The following is a 16,757-nucleotide window of genomic DNA, read 5'->3' on the forward strand; positions in this document are numbered from 1 at the left end:
TTTAAAAGAAAACACAATCCAATGCATTTAAAGTGTACCTGACCTTAGATGGGGAAGGAGAAAATATTATACATACCGGGGGTTTCCTCCAGCCCACTGCAGGCAGATCGCTCACTCGCCATCTGACGCCACCTCCTGGATCTTCCGCAATTGGCCCCGGTAAGTCGTCCAGTCGGCGCAGGCGCTGTCTGGCTGTGCGCACTCCCCATCTCACTCCCTAGGCCATGAGTGTTCTGCAACTGTGCAGTAGTACTGGCACAGAGCCCTCCAGGCAACAGGAGCTCATGCCCAGCCAGACAGTGCATGCGCAGTACGCCCCAGACTGGAGGATTTACCGGGGACAGGAGGCGGTGGAGGATGGCGAGGGAGTGATCTCCCTGGAGGGAGCTGGAGGAAACCCCAAGTATGTATAATATTTTCCTCCCGCCCCATCTCAGGTTTCCTTTAAAGGGTCACTTAAGTCACACAAAAAAAAATGAGTTTTATTCACCTGGGGCTTCCCTCAGCCCCCTGCAGCTGTCTGGTGCCCTCGTAGCCTCGCTCCGATCCTCCTGTCCCCACCGGCGGCTACTTCCGGTTTCGGCGACAGGCTGGGAACGCGAGTGATTCTTTGCGTTCCTGGCCACAATAGCACCCTCTATACTGCTATTGCGGCCTTCCTTGCCGCAATAGCAGTATAGAGGGTGCTATTGTGGCCAGGAACGCGAAGAATCACTCGCGTTCCCAGCCTGTCGGCGCCTGTTGCCGAAACCGGAAGTAGCCGCCGATGGGAACAGGAGGATTGGAGCGAGGCTGTGAGGGCACCGGCCAGCTGCAGGGGGCAGAGGGAAGCCCCAGGTGAGTAAAACTCTTTTTTTTTTGTGTGTGTGTGTGTGACTTAAGTGTCCCTTTAAGCACTATACAAGAATAAACAGCAAACACTATTAGGCTTTGTTCACATCTGAAATCGAAATCGCAAACGCCAGTGTTTTGCGATTTTGTGAGTGATTTTTTTCCCCTCCCGGCGCTTACCTTTGCACTACGGTTTTTTGTAAAGCGCTTTTCAAATCGCTTTTGTAAAGCTATTTGTTTTTTGCTTCCTGACACAAGTCAGGAAGTGAACTATTTGACCTGTAAAAGAATAAATACAATGTATTTATTCTTAAAAACGCACAAATCGATTTTGTGAGCGTTTTGTAGCAAAATCGCCCTAAAAATGGTAGATGCATCGCTTGGTTGAGCGGAAAGCTGACAAAACATGCAGATATGAGCTATCCCATAAAGATTCATTGCACAATCGATTTAAGGGACGTTTTTTAAAATCGCCGGCGCTCGGAGAAACTGCAAAATGAACAAGATGTAAACGAGCCCTTACAGCTTACTTGCATTGGTAGTAGGCTTTATGCTTTCAGCCAATAAGCCTCCTTCAGACCGAGCGATGGTATCATCCTGATGCAGAACTTCCTGCTTCAACTGATGGCTAGCACGGTACAATCATTTACCGCTAATGTTTCCTGCTGTAATGCTAGGAAATGTTGGCCTTAATTCACTAAAGGCAGGTCGGTAAAATAATTTAGGTTGGTAAAATACTGATTCTGTATTTTACACATTTTTTTTCCAAATTCACTAAGATGAATGCAGTAGAAGTTCGGTAATATACCAAAAAAATGCTTACATTCACTAAGCCCTGCTCGGTAAGTCTCATCAGCTGTGGAGCAGGCGAGGTAGCAAGCTATCAGTCTTCTCTTACAAGTCTGTGCATGAACCGTTCTATGCTCTGTCCAGTGCATCCCCAGCATCCCTTTAGATGTGCATTTCTGCTAACTAGAGGGCGCTCTTCTGTGTATCAGTATACAGGTAAGCACATCTAAAGGGATATAGAAAATCATGTTAAAATGTGTCCTTCTCCTGCTCTGAAGTCTCGCCCACCAGAGAATTGGATCAAATGGGGAGAGACGCAGAGCTGTGTGGCTCTTTCTATTGGCTGTCTGCTATATCTGTCAACTTTTACAACAGGGAGAGAGTGAGATACTGGCTGGTTAGAGCTGGATATAAATACCAAACACTTTTACTTGAATAACTGAATGCTTTATTAATTGCAATTTCTAGACATTTCTTGAGGTATTTACTGCACAAGTTGGTAATTTACTTCACTAGTCTGTAATTATACTTTTCAGTGCAGTAATAGGTTTAGTGAATTGGCATTTGGCAAGGTGATCAGTAAAATCAGTTTTTTTCTGCATTACCAAATGAGGTAATGGTTAGTGAATTGAGGCCATAGTCTGGTCTCTATTGGTCTTTCTACTTTGGTCACATGGTCACTCCTGATTGACCCACCAAATCTACAAAGGGCAAGAGAATAGCTGTAGTTCACTGTCAAGCAAATTTGAATCATGAAACAGATATTCTTTGCCTCTTTGCCATCTATACACTGTTTATTTATAGTAACGTATCACTCTGATTGCTATTAGAGTTAGCTTTTCTAAATTTTGAGTTTCATTGAGTTCTTGCTAGCTGACTATGAATGAACCTCTGAATTTGTGTATTATAAATTTTGCATTTGTGAATAGTACTTTCACCTTTCACTTTACCTGTCCATTATGAAAGTTGTAATGGAATCTGTAGACTTTTTAATAGTCTTTTTCAGCATTTTAATAGTGTTACTCTAAATACAAATGAAAAGCATCAACAAGCTCCTGCACTCATGAAAGAAACTATTTAAAGTGTACCTGAGACAACAGGAAGTAAAAGTTTTATACGTGCCTAGGGCTTCCTCCAGTCCCCTCCACGCAGATCGCACCCCCGCCGGCGTCCAAAGCCTCCTGGATCCTCCCGTAGCAGCCCTGGTACCTTTGGCCAGTTGGAGCCAGTCGGTGCAGGTGCAATGTGGCCAAGCACGCTCCCCCATCTTGCTCCCACGGCTAGGAGCGTTCTGTGCCTACTCATTAGTACTCCACAGGTGCAAAGCGGTCCCGGCGATGGGAACACATGGCAGGGCTGCGCATGCGCAGTACGCCCGACTGTCCACTAAGAACAGGGCTGCTACCAGAAGGCTTTGGATGCCGGTGTGGGAGCAATCTGTGTGGAGGGCGGGGGCTTTGCTCCAGTCAGAAAATGGTTTGTGGCCACACACCAGAATGTGGGTGGGGTCAGGACTGGAGCCAAATTTACATGAACTTAACAGTGGTCTAACTAGGCCTGCCCAGCAAAATGTTGGATGAAGCCTCCTCTCCATTAATACAAAAAAAATTCAGCATATCACAAATAGGCAGCATCACTTACACACAACTAGGCTGAGTTACCTTGCTTCTGGTCTGGCTTTCTGCTGGGAGGCCAGCCAGGTTATTGGGCAGTTCCCCATAGCATTCCCTGACCTTCTAGTGGACCACTCCCCCTTGCTCCCATGGGCCTCCCTCCCATTGAGGCATCACAACTCCCAGCATGCCCCTATAGAAGAACCACAGCTCCCTGCAAGCCCCCATAAAAACATCACAGCGCCCAGCATGGCACCACAGCACCCAGTATGCCCACATAAAGGCTACACAGCGCCCAGCATACCCCCAATTGATGCACCATGTCTCCAAGCATGCCTACCATTGAGGCACCACAGCTGGGGGACATCCAGGGCACCCCAGGATCGATCCAGGGCACGTGCCACTGATCTTTGGGACTAGCAATGCCCCAGGTGAAGGGGGCTGGAGGAAGCCCCAGGTATGTATAAAACTTTTACTTTCCGTAGTCTTAGGTTTACTTTAATATATTAAAAGTATAATTGCAATGTGTAAAATACACATAGAAAATCAAATGTTGAAATGTTCTCAGGGATACAGAATGTACTAAAAAGGACACAGAGAAGTGGCCCATTTCCGCTGCTCCTCCAATGCTACAGCAAAGCTGGCCGAGATGCAGCAGCGTTAGAGCCTGCCAGCCCACAGGCTCATGGCAGATTGCCCAATTCGCTGGAATTCCACCCTGGTGATGTTGGAGTGACCATGCCAGCACAGGAGGGCTGTGCCACAGTACCTCCTGGAGGAGAACATAGCCGGTGTCACAATCCTGTGGAGGGGGGTTGGCAGATGTAGCAGGTCTGCCTGGTGTTGGCTCCATTTCAGCAGGGAACCAACCTTATAAGGCGAGAGTGGGCGTCCATCTGCAGGTGGCTGCCCATGGTATTTCTGCTAGACAGGGCACTGTGTGATCTGCTGCAACAGGGAGAGTCAGCCCTGGAATTTCTGGATCTGCAGAGTGGGCAGGAACCGAGGAGGACTTGCAGGTGGTGGAGGACAAGCTGGAGGTGCCTGACCTTGCTGCAGAGGGGTGCAGGAGAGTGCAGCGAGTTTGTGATGAGGACGCAGAGAGTCAGCAGCGGGCAGAGGATTAGCAGGTGTTGTCAGGGGATGAAGGTGTGGTTGCATGGGCGAATCTTTTCCCCATAGTTGCAAACATGCTGCGCTGCTTCCTCGGGTGGTCCAGGTGAAGGAGAGGGAGGACGTCTGGATTGCCATGATCCCGGACCCTTGAAAGAGAAAGCTGGTGGAGTTTGTATCAATAACGAGGATCACAACATCGTATGATGGCACATGACGGGCACAAACTGTGAGTGAAGCGATCGCGGCACTTTGCGCAGAGTCATCGTGGATCTTGAGGACCGCAGTCTTTTCACCCCTTAAGGACCAGAGCCTTTTTTTCCATTCAGACCACTGCAGCTTTAACGGTTTATTGCTCGGTCATACAACCTACTATCTAAATGAATTTTACCTCCTTTTCTTGTCACTAATACAGCTTTATTTTGGCGCTATTTGATTGCTGCTGCAATTTTTAGTTTTTATTATATTCATCAAAAAAGACATGAATTTTGTCAAAAAAATTATTTTTTTAACTTTCTGTGCTGACATTTTTAAAATAAAGTAAAGTTTCTATATACATTTTTGTCCAAATTTATTGTGCTAGATGTCTTTGATTAAAAAAAAACCATTCAGTGTATATTTATTGGTTTAGGTAAAAGTTATAGCGTTTACAAACTATGGTGCAAAAGGTGAATTTTCCGATTTTGAAGCATCTCTGACTTTTCTGAGCACCTGTCATGTTTCATGAGGTGCTAAAATTCCAGGATAGTATAAATACCCCCCAAATGACCCCATTTTGGAAAGAAGACATCCCAAAGTATTCACTGAGAGGCATAGTGAGTTCATAGAAGATTTTATTTTTTGTCACAAGTTAGCGGAATATGACACTTTGTGACAAAAAAAAAGTTTCCATTTCTGCTAACTTGTGACAAAAAGAATGAAATCTGCCACAGACTCACCATGCCCCTCTCTGAATACTTTGGGGTGTCTATTGTCCAAAATGGGGTCATTTGTGGGGTTTGTTTACTGTCCTGGCATTTTGGGGGGGGTGCTAAATTGTAAGCTGCTCATAGGACTTTGGGCCCCTTAGCGCACCTAGGCTGCAAAGAGGGGTCACACGTGGTATCACCGTACTCTAGAGAAATAGTATAGTGTGTTTTGGGGTATATTTTTACACATACCCATGCTGGGTGGGAAAAATATCTCTGCAAATGAGATTTTTTTTATTTTTTTTCACACACAATTGTCCATTTACAGAGAGCTTTCTCCCACCCAGCATGGGTATGTGTAAAAATACACCCCAAAACACATTATACTATTTCTCCTGAGTACGGCGATACCACATGTGTGACGCTTTTTTGCAGCCTAGGTGCGCTAAGGGGCCCAACGTCCTATGAGTACCTTTAGGATTTCACAGGTCATTTTGAGGCATTTGGTTTCCAGACTACTCACGCTTTAGGGCCCCTAAAATGCCAGGGCAGTAGAGGAACACCAGAAATGACCCCATTTTAGAAAGAAGACGCTCCAAGGTATTCCGTTAGTAGTATGGTGAGTTCATAGAATATTTTATTTTTTGGTATTTATCGTTAACCAAATTTAACAATGTTTATCGTTATTGAGATTTTGTTATCTACTGGCGCCATGTAGCTAGCCAGCCGGGCCCTTTTTTCCTGGCACCTTTTCTTCATGCATGCATCTCTGCCTAGCTGTAATGCTACTGTAGTGCTGCACTACTGCCCACAAAGAGAGAAAAGTTAGATGAGGAAGAGGAAGTAAGGTGATCTGTGCACTGAAGGAGAGACTGGCTGCTGACACACCCAACTCCTTCTTGGGTGATGATGGGATGATGGGTTAGGGGGTGGTATCTGGGCAGCTGTCTGTCCAATAAAATTGTATTGTTATCTCAACAGGAAGTGGTTCTACAGGACACAACAAGCTTGGCACTTTCACTATATCTGTTGCAATAAGGAAACACATGCAATACCCTAAACTTAGTCATTTTGAATTAATTAGCAGCATACAATCATATATAATAAAACAAATAGGAGGCTTTACTTTTATTCTATGTTGCTGTCACTTACAGTAGTTAGTAGACAGAACTGACAGGTTTTCGATTAGTCCATCTCTTCATGGGGGATTCTCAGTATTAAAAACACTCCCTGGAAAGGATCTATACAAAGATGCCAGCCGACTCCCCTACCTGTTTTCACATTATTCTGACAGTTGGACTGAGCTACTGCCGTTCACTAAGTGCTTTTAAGAATAAAGAAAACTGTGAGAACCCCCATGAGGAAATGGGATGGTTCAAAACCTACTACCTATTGTAAGTGACAGCAACATAGGATAAAAGTAATTTATAGCACATTTTACTGTGTTAGAAAATTGTAATTGTTATGTTTTCATGTGTTTTAAATGTACAATTTTTCGTGACAGTGGTCCTTTACAGCCTCACCCCCAGGGTGCGTAACTAGAAATCAGCAGGCCCGGTCAGGGCTGTTTTGGGAGGCAGGAGGGGTTGCAGCATGAGGGGAAAGCATGGCCGCACATCGGCGGGAAGGGGAGACAGCCCTCCCTCCAGCAGGCAATGGGCAGGAACACACACCTCCATTCACCACGTAGGTCCATCTCTAAGTGCCTCACGGCGCACTACTTCCTGTTTAAACAGGAAGTAGCGTCAGACACTTAGAGATCAGAACCTCTGGCATGTGGAACGCATGGAGGTATGTGTTCCTGCCTGCTGCCTCCTGCCACTGATCATTGATGCAGGAGCGGAGCACAGAGGGGAGAGCCTGAGGTGAGGGAGGGGGGAGCACGCTTTCCCCTCATGCTGCGACCCCTCCTGCCTCCCAAAACAGCCCTGAGTGGGCCCAGGGGGGCCCTGGACCCCCCGCATGTGCAGGGGCTGCAGCCCCCTATGTTACGCCCCTGCTCACCCCAATATTTCCACCACCATATACCCAATACCAAGGTAAACTAAATGACACCAAATAACATAAAATTAAAGAGAGTAAGGCTAGGTCCACACTAGACACAGTTGCAGGACGGACACTGCAGTCCGGATCAGGGGAAGATTAGGGGAAGTACCACTGTACTGCAAACTGATGAAAGTGCATCAGTTTTGCATCAGTTTCTGTTCAGTTTTTCCCTGACAGAAAACGTCTCTATCATTAGGAAGGAGTGGGAGGATTTTTTTGGGCCAATCATAAAGCTCAGGCTATCCGTTTTCACATCAGTTTTTTGCCTGTGGAGCTGGAGATTCGTTTTCTCATTACTTTTCACTACCCCTGCGTGTATCCGTGGTCCTGATCCGTTGAGTGAAAATGCAGCAGATCCGGACCTTCCGTTCAGGTTTTGAAAACGGGTCCCGCAAACGCAGACGGATCCGTTTTTTACTTGGGTGAGGCTGGCTGCTATTTTGAACATTAGTATCCGGGACTCCGTTTTTCATCAGGTTTGAAAAACGCAGCCACGGATACGTTTCCGGGCCTAGTGTGGACCAGGTCTAAGGCATTTTTCACACTGAAAAACGCTGATGGCTATGAGATCGGAAACCACAACGTGCGCGTTTACAATGCCATCTGTGCTTCCATGCGTTGCGCTGCTGATCCCATTCAGCGCTGTCATTTGCCAAAAAATGTATGCAGCAGTACGATCGTGCATCACACTGCCACGCAGTGCATGTAATGCAAACATCAGACATTGCTGTCTGTGCACTTCTGATGTTCTTGCGTGTCAGCCTCTATACGCTTTGCCAAAATACGCACGGCAATGCGTATGGGGCTTGATTCACTAAACCATGATAATTCAAATATCACACCTTATCAAAGGTACCACGCCTCATCAGAGTAGCATAGCAAGTTCTACAAACCCGCAGGTTTCAATCCATCAACCTCAGGGTTATGGGCCCAGCACACTTCCGCTGCTCCACTCTGCAGTCTGCTTACATTTGTATACAATCTTCAAGTTTAAGAAGGGTACATTAGTTCCCTTCACAAAACACAAAGCCATCCCTGGGTGGGCTTGAACCACCAACCTTTCGGTTATTAGCCAAATGCGCTAACCAATTGTGCCACAGAGACTGTGTATGTAGCTGCTGCTAAATGGCTATCTGGGGTTCTCTTTGGACAACTGTTGAACACAAAAGGCAAAGCCATCCCTGGCTGGGCTTGAACCACCAACCTTTTGGTTAACAGCCAAATGCGCTAACCAATTGTGCCACAGAGACTGTGTATGTAGTTGCCGCTTAATGGCTATCTGGGGTTCATTTCGGACAACTGTTGAACACAAAAAGCAAGGCCGACCCTGGGTGGGTTTGAACCACCAACCTTTTGGTTAACAGCTGAATGTGCTAACTGACTGCACCACAGAGACTGCGTATGCAGTTGCTGCTAAATGTTTTTATAAGGATGTATGTGTGTCTTTTAGAGGGAGGAAGTAAGTCTGCTCCAAGAAGTTTAACACCACTTTTTCCTACAACAAAGCGTTCACTGTGTGGCAGCAGAGTGGTACAGCAGAAGTGTGCTGGGCCCATCACCCAAAAGCTGATGGATTTAACCCATCCTGTCTCCGACATCAGAGACAGAGGACTTTGCGGCATCAGAGACAGAATAATACTTTCTGGCATAAGAGACAGAGTACTTTGCTGACATCAGAGACAGAGGACTCTGCGGCATCACAGACAGAGGACTTTGCGGTATCAGAGAAAGTGTACTATGCTGACATAAGAGATAAAGTACTTTTATGATGTAAAAAGACAGACTACTCCTGACATCAGATACAGAATAATTTGCAGCATCACAAACAGAGTACTTTGAGGCATCTCAGAGAGAGAGAGAGAGAGAGAGAGAGTACATTGCTGATATCAGAGACAAAGTACTTTCCTGACATCAGAGACAGAGCACTTTGCTGACATCAGAGACAGAGCACTTTGCTGACATCAGAGACAGAGCACTTTGCAGACATCAGAGGCAGAGTACTTTGCTGATATCAGAGACAAAGTACTTTGAGGCATCAGAGAAAGAGTACTGTACTTTCCTGACATCAGAGACAGAGCACTGTGCAGACATCAGAGACAGAGCACTTTGCTGACATCAGAGACAGAGTACTTTGCTGACATCAGAGACAGAGTACTTTGCTGACATCAGAGACAGAGCATTTTGTAGACATCAGAGGCAGAGCACTTTGCAGACATCAGAGGCAGAGCACTTTGCTGACATCAGAGGCAGAGTACTTTGCTGACATCAGAGACAGAGCACTTTGCTGACATCAGAGGCAGAGCACTTTGCTGACATCAGAGGCAGAGCACTTTGCTGACATCAGAGACAGAGCACTTTGCAGACACCAGAGACAGAGCACTTTGCAGACACCAGAGACAGAGCACTTTGCTGACATCAGAGACAGAGCACTTTGCAGACATCAGAGACAGAGCACTTTGCAGACATCAGAGACAGAGCACTTTGCTGACATCAGAGACAGAGCACTTTGCAGACATCAGAGACAGAGCAGTTTGCTGACATCAGTGTCAGGAATATACTGGGGTGCTTATGATGTAAGGATAATATTTTCATTTGCCTGTCTGACTGCTATGTACTGTACTTCAGATGCGTATGTATGGGTCATCATCTGGCTTTGGGGGAAGCTGTACTTGTCTGTGTGACAGTGTGGAATACAATAACTCTTAGTTCCTCTGAGAGCAGGGAGCTAATTAGAAGCCCTATTGTCCCATTATACCAATCAGGACATAGTCAGGGAACTTCAAAGACCTACATTTGCATCTAAAGAGGACTTCAGTGAATAATGCTTGGGTAATAAGACAATGGCAGAAGTGAAGTGTGTTGAAGTCCTTGACACTTGAAACATTTACACTTCTGTTGAGGAAGTGAAGAACTGTAGGCTAAGTCAGGAAGAGTAGCTGCACCAAAAGTTGGCATGTGTGTTAAACACTATTTCATTGTGAGGAAATTGAATTATTGCTGGAGGTGCAAGCTATACCCTGTAAATTACATCTATTGGAAGTCTTTTCATGTATGTGGGCTATTGTACATTTTTCGCAGGTGGATGTTAGATCTCTGGAGATCCAATTATGACTGAGGATGTAATTAAATCTAGCTTCCCCCCGTCCACACAGGCTTACAGCCTCGAGGTGAATATTTCATTATAAAAACCAGGGGACATCTACCTCAAATTAGTTCTCTTCTGACGGTAGCAGCGGCTGGACTCCCAGCCTAAGCTAGTGGACTCCTGGCCTAGCCAGACTGTGTCCGTCCACACAAAAGTCCACGATTCTTCTATCTGGATCCCTTTATTTTGGTAAGCAAAATCGCTTTGTGTGTTATCTTTGTAACTCTTAATTTTTTAACTTTTTTACTTTGTCTTTTTGTAATCTTTTGTATATATTAAGTTCTGCATTGTTCTATGTTTTTATGGAATATTAAATCATTATTTAATAAGCTTGACTTCTGCTGTACTAAACTAACACTCATAGCCTAGAAGAGACTGAAGTGTAACCGTGTATAAGTTCATGCCTAATTGTACGCTTGAGCAACACTACCGTATGAAATTGTAATTGCATAGTGTGTGGGGGGCGTTTGTCATACGTTGGCCTAAGCGCGCAGCTGACCCAACGTACGAACAACGCCAGTGCGAGTAGCGACAGCAGAGTGGCTAACAGTATCGTTCGGAACGACTGTTAGTGGGTCTTTGCTTCACGACAGTGTAAGATTGCAACTGTGTGTGTGTGTGGGTGCGTGGCGTTCCCGTATTTGGCCTAAGCGCAAAGCTGACCCGAATACGAAAACGCGGAGTGCGCGCTGAGGACTCAACAGCAGAGTGGAAGTGTCTAGCGAACAGCTAGTGGTGGCAGTGAGAGGTGTTCTGAGGGGTCCCAGCCTTGTTTTAGCTTGAATAAGGCTGTTCCCCGCTTAATCTGGTCAAACCCGCAGTCGGGAACCGTATACGCAGGCGTGCCGCGGGCCGGTTCCTGACATAATTGGCTGGCAGTGGTGGCATCGTTTAGTACATTAGTACGCAGTTTAGCTTGCTATTCTGAGTACTGAAGGCTGGAAGCTTGCTAGAAGCAACTAGCCTACAGAAGTCTACTCAGTGCAGAATCTATATACGTTTTTTTTTTTTTGTTCAAAGATACACACTTGGTGTTTTCTTTCCCCTCCCCCCTTTTTCTTTTTCTTTTTTGCAACACGATGGCTCAGAAAGCATCCAGCTATGCAAGGCAAAACAAAGAGATACTACTCAACCTGTGTGAGCACAAAGGCATCGAGACGGTGAGCGGCCAGACTAAGGAGCAGTTAGTTCGTGCGCTCGAGGAGCATGATGAGGCAGAACGAGCCCGTGCTTCAACGTCAGCGGATGCAGCTCACGACACGCCAGAGGAGGAATCGCTCCCGCCACAGGATGTGAGTGGAGACGATGTCCTGGATGATCCACCGAACTTGGAGATGACATCTCTGGAAGCCGACCTACAGCTACTGAACTCGGCTGATCCTGAACTGCGCCTAAAGCTGATCCTGGAACATCGGCAAGCAGAAAGGGAAATACGACAAGCCCAGAGGGAACAAGCTGCACAGCGACTCCAGGCTGAGAGGGAACAAGCTGCCTAGCGACTCCAGGCCGAGAGGGAAAGTGCTGAACGGCAACACCAGCTGGAGCTGGCTAAACTTCAGCAGCAGAACCGGTCTGCTGGACCCGCAGAACGCGAAGGTGAGCGAGTCCACAGAATAAGTTCCCCGCTATGGACAAAGACTCTGACATAGACACTTTTCTACAGGGGTTTGAAAGGACTTGTCGGCAGTATGGGGTGCCCCGTGAGCAGTGGGCAAGATACCTCACACCAGGGCTGAGAGGCAAGGCCCTGGAGGCGTTTGTGAGTCTCCCCCAGGAGGAAGAAACAGACTTTGAGGCAATTAAGAAAGCCATCATTGCGCGATACCACCTCATGCCAGAGGTGTATCGCAAACGTTTCAGGACAGTGCAGCGAGGTCCTAATGACAGCTACCTGGATCATGCTTGCAACCTGCGCACTGCCTTCCAGCAGTGGCTAAAAGGACTGTCAGTTAAAACCTTGGATGCCCTGCAGGAGCTGATGATAAAAGACCAGTTCCTACACACCTGTCCTGTTGAGGTCCGGCTGTTTGTGCTGGATCGAGAACCAAAGACAGTGGATGAGGCTGCGGAAATGGCCGATGCCTACACCGCCCATAGAGCACCTGAGTCCCGGAGGACTACTACGCCCAGCTGGAGAGGAGAACAGATTGCTAAACCTGTTTCACCCAGCACCCAGAGGAGGCAAGCACCGCTGTCTCCTGGATTCAAGCAACCTGACACTCGGAAATGCTTTGTATGTGACAGGGTGGGTCATATCAGCACGACTTGCCCAGAGAGGAAGAGGGAGGCCCCAAAATCCAGTGAGGCCTCAAACGCCAGTGAAGTCCCAACGGCTTTGTGTGCTACCAGGAATGCCACTGGCTATGCAGAGAATCTGCAGCTGGTCACGGTTGGGGGTACAGTTGCCACTGGGCTGAGAGACACTGGAGCAGAAGTGACTCTCATACATCCCCAGCTTGTGAACCCGGAGCAGTACATACCTGGGAAAATGATTGCTGTCAGAGGAATTGGGGGTGTCACCCCAGCAATACCCACCGCCTTGGTCCACCTGGATTGGGGGGCCAGCAGCGGACTGAAAGAAGTTGGGGTAACTGACAAAATCCCCACCAACGTTTTGCTGGGTACTGACCTGGGACGGTTAGTGGCCCGGTATGAGCCTGCTCCAAACCCTGTGGAGCCCGCCTCCCCAGCAGAAGTTCAGGACTCTTGCAAGGTACTGTTTGATAATGCTGTGCAAGTGGGGAGTGCTGGCGAGGCCCCAGGGGCTACGGACTGTATGCTAGGAGCCAGCCCTAGTGAGTCTCCAGTGCCTAGGCCTGGAGTGGGACATGTTGATACAAAGAATGCAGAAATTGATAATGTCATTTATGACGCCCGGACTATCGATGCGATCGATGCAGGAACTGTTGATGCTACTGGTGAAGTGCTGAGTACCACTGTGTATAATGCTGCAGATAATGTTGATGTTTTATGTGAGGGCCCAAATGACCATATACGTAGGGCTGATTATGCTGATGTCACCTGTGTTGTGCTACATAATGCTGTGTGTCATGTGGACACTCCGTCAGCTGCAGGAGTAACCAGCAATGGTCGCTGGGCTGCAGCAGGTGGACTGTCCACTGAAGGGGCAGATGGCACCAGGCCAGATCCTCCCCCTTCAGATGGTTTCAAGACCAAAGGCGATGTGATTTACGATGTGTGTAATGTGGGCGCTCCCTCAGCTGCAGTGGTAACCTGCAGCGCTAGCGAGTCTACAGCACAGGGACTGTCCACCGAAGTGGCAAATGCTGCTGGGTCAGCCACATCTAATTCGGAACCTGGCCCTGAGGGCCCAGGAGCCTCTCCGTCTGCAGCCTTCCTAGAATGTGTGACAGGAAGCACTGAGCTCTCTGGAGCTATTCGATTTGACAGCAGCCTGGAAGAGCTCAGGGGGCTAGCCAGCAGGTCACCAGCTGGGAGGGGCGGGCTGAGAGGGTTCTGGGAAGTTATTCCCTCGGAGCTGTCCGAAGGGGAAGAGGCAGACCAGCAGATAATCGATCCCCAAAGGGACCGAGAGATAGCTCCTGCCACTATAGAGAAAGTGCGTGTAGCGACGGTTGGAACCCTCCCCCAGCTGCAGCACTGTCTCTATGGTCGCGAATTCACGGTTGTCACTGACCCTCATTCCCCTGGTTGGTTACGTCAGGTTGTCAGGGGCAATGACACATTGCAGCAACCTGACCTAGCTTTCCAGTCCTGTAGCTTGGAGCTAAGGAATTACCCCCCCCAGGCCCGGCCGTCAGTGTCAGCTTTGGCAGGACGATTCGTTAGAATCATCTGCCGGCGCCATTTGGAAGAGGGGGCATGTCAGGAATATACTGGGGTGCTTATGATGTAAGGATAATATTTTCATTTGCCTGTCTGACTGCTATGTACTGTAAAACAAAAGAAAAAACAGGGCACCGAGAGCCCAATAGTGCAATATAGTTTTAACAGAGAAAATCTGTCTAGATAGTTCGTGCAGAAATATACTCACAAAAAAGGGTCACCAGCAGGCAACCACTTGAAAGGCAGGTGGGGAGAATTGGTACCCGACCCCACTCGGGTATAAAAGTCGCTCTCTGTAGACAGGAGAAAAAAGGGGGCGTACCCCTCCACCAAGGGTGGATAAGTAATATGTATCAAACGCAGATAGAACAGAGGCGCCAAAAAGAGTAAAAACACTATTATTTAAAAACAGTAAAAAGAGGGAAGGTAAGGTGGACTTACCTCCCTCTAGCAGTGGAAAACAAAACTCTGAGGTAGAGTAGAATGCATTTATTAAACAGTGTAACTCCTAAAGATGCAACGCGTTTCACGGGCCACAGCACCGCTTCCTCAGGCTATACAGGAGTTCAAAAAAGCTGTATCCAATCCAAGTATTGAATGAGCGCCTCTGTCTGTCTCAGAGGCGCTCATTCAATACTTGGATTGGATACAGCTTTTTTGAACTCCTGTATAGCCTGAGGAAGCGGTGCTGTGGCCCGCGAAACGCGTTGCATCTTTAGGAGTTACACTGTTTAATAAATGCATTCTACTCTACCTCAGAGTTTTGTTTTCCACTGCTAGAGGGAGGTAAGTCCACCTTACCTTCCCTCTTTTTACTGTTTTTAAATAATAGTGTTTTTACTCTTTTTGGCGCCTCTGTTCTATCTGCGTTTGCTATGTATTGTACTTCAGATGCGTATGTATGGGTCATCATCTGGCTTTGGGGGAAGCTGTACTTGTCTGTGTGACAGTGTGGAATACAATTACCCTCAGTTCCTAGGAGAGCAGGGAGCTAATTAGAAGCCCTATTGTCCCATTATACCAATCAGGACATAGTCAGGGAACTTCAAAGACCTACATTTGCATCTAAAGAGGACTTCAGTGAATAATGCTTGGGTAATAAGACAATGGCAGAAGTGAAGTGTGTTGAAGTCCTTGACACTTGAAACATTTACACTTCTGTTGAGGAAGTGAAGAACTGTAGGCTAAGTCAGGAAGAGTAGCTGCACCAAAAGTTGGCATGTGTGTTAAACACTATTTCATTGTGAGGAAATTGAATTATTGCTGGAGGTGCAAGCTATACCCTGTAAATTACATCTATTGGAAGTCTTTTCATGTATGTGGGCTATTGTACATTTTTCGCAGGTGGATGTTAGATCTCTGGAGATCCAATTATGACTGAGGATGTAATTAAATCTAGCTTTCCCCCGTCCACACAGGCTTACAGCCTCGAGGCGAATATTTCATTATAAAAACCAGGGGACATCTACCTCAAATCAGTTCTCTTCTGACGGTAGCGGCGGCTGGACTCCCAGCCTAAGCTAGTGGACTCCTGGCCTAGCCAGACTGTGTCCGTCCACACAAAAGTCCACGATTCTTCTATCTGGATCCCTTTATTTTGGTAAGCAAAATCGCTTTGTGTGTTATCTTTGTAACTCTTAATTTTGTAACTTTTTTACTTTGTCTTTTTGTAATCTTTTGTATATATTAAGTTCTGCATTGTTCTATGTTTTTATGGAATATTAAATCATTATTTAATAAGCTTGACTTCTGCTGTACTAAACTAACACTCATAGCCTAGAAGAGACTGAAGTGTAACCGTGTATAAGTTCATGCCTAATTGTACGCTTGAGCAACACTACCGTATGAAATTGTAATTGCATTGTGTGTGGGGGGCGTTTGTCATACGTTGGCCTAAGCGCGCAGCTGACCCAACGTACGAACAACGCCAGTGCGAGTAGCGACAGCAGAGTGGCTAACAGTATCGTTCGGAACGACTGTTAGTGGGTCTTTGCTTCACGACAGTGTAAGATTGCAACTGTGTGTGTGTGTGGGTGCGTGGCGTTCCCGTATTTGGCCTAAGCGCAAAGCTGACCCGAATACGAAAACGCGGAGTGCGCGTTGAGGACTCAACAGCAGAGTGGAAGTGTCTAGCGAACAGCTAGTGGTGGCAGTGAGAGGTGTTCTGAGGGGTCCCAGCCTTGTTTTAGCTTGAATAAGGCTGTTCCCCGCTTAATCTGGTCAAACCCGCAGTCGGGAACCGTATACGCAGGCGTGCCGCGGGCCGGTTCCTGACAATCAGAGACAGAGCACTTTGCTGACATCAGAGACAGAGCACTTTGCTGACATCAGAGACAGAGCACTTTGCAGACATCAGAGACAGAGCCCTTTGCTAACATCAGAGACAGAAAAATCTGCTGACATCAGAGACAGAGCACTTTGTGACATCAGACTTGGCCGGGAACAAGAATTCTCTAGTGCATAATGTATTGTGATAACCCCACTTAACCTCCCTCAGGTCTCCAT

At 47.1% G+C, this 16,757-nt stretch overlaps 1 non-coding gene across 1 annotated transcript; it reads right to left on the minus strand.

The window, feature by feature from the left end:
• Positions 1–8,330: 8,330 nt before the first annotated feature.
• Positions 8,331–8,404, minus strand: TRNAI-AAU (transfer RNA isoleucine (anticodon AAU)). The gene has a single exon. It is a non-coding gene; the product is annotated as a tRNA-Ile (tRNA).
• Positions 8,405–16,757: the final 8,353 nt, after the last annotated feature.

Source organism: Hyperolius riggenbachi, chromosome 12 (assembly GCF_040937935.1).
Source record: "Hyperolius riggenbachi isolate aHypRig1 chromosome 12, aHypRig1.pri, whole genome shotgun sequence".
Classification (NCBI taxonomy): Eukaryota; Metazoa; Chordata; class Amphibia; order Anura; family Hyperoliidae; genus Hyperolius; species Hyperolius riggenbachi.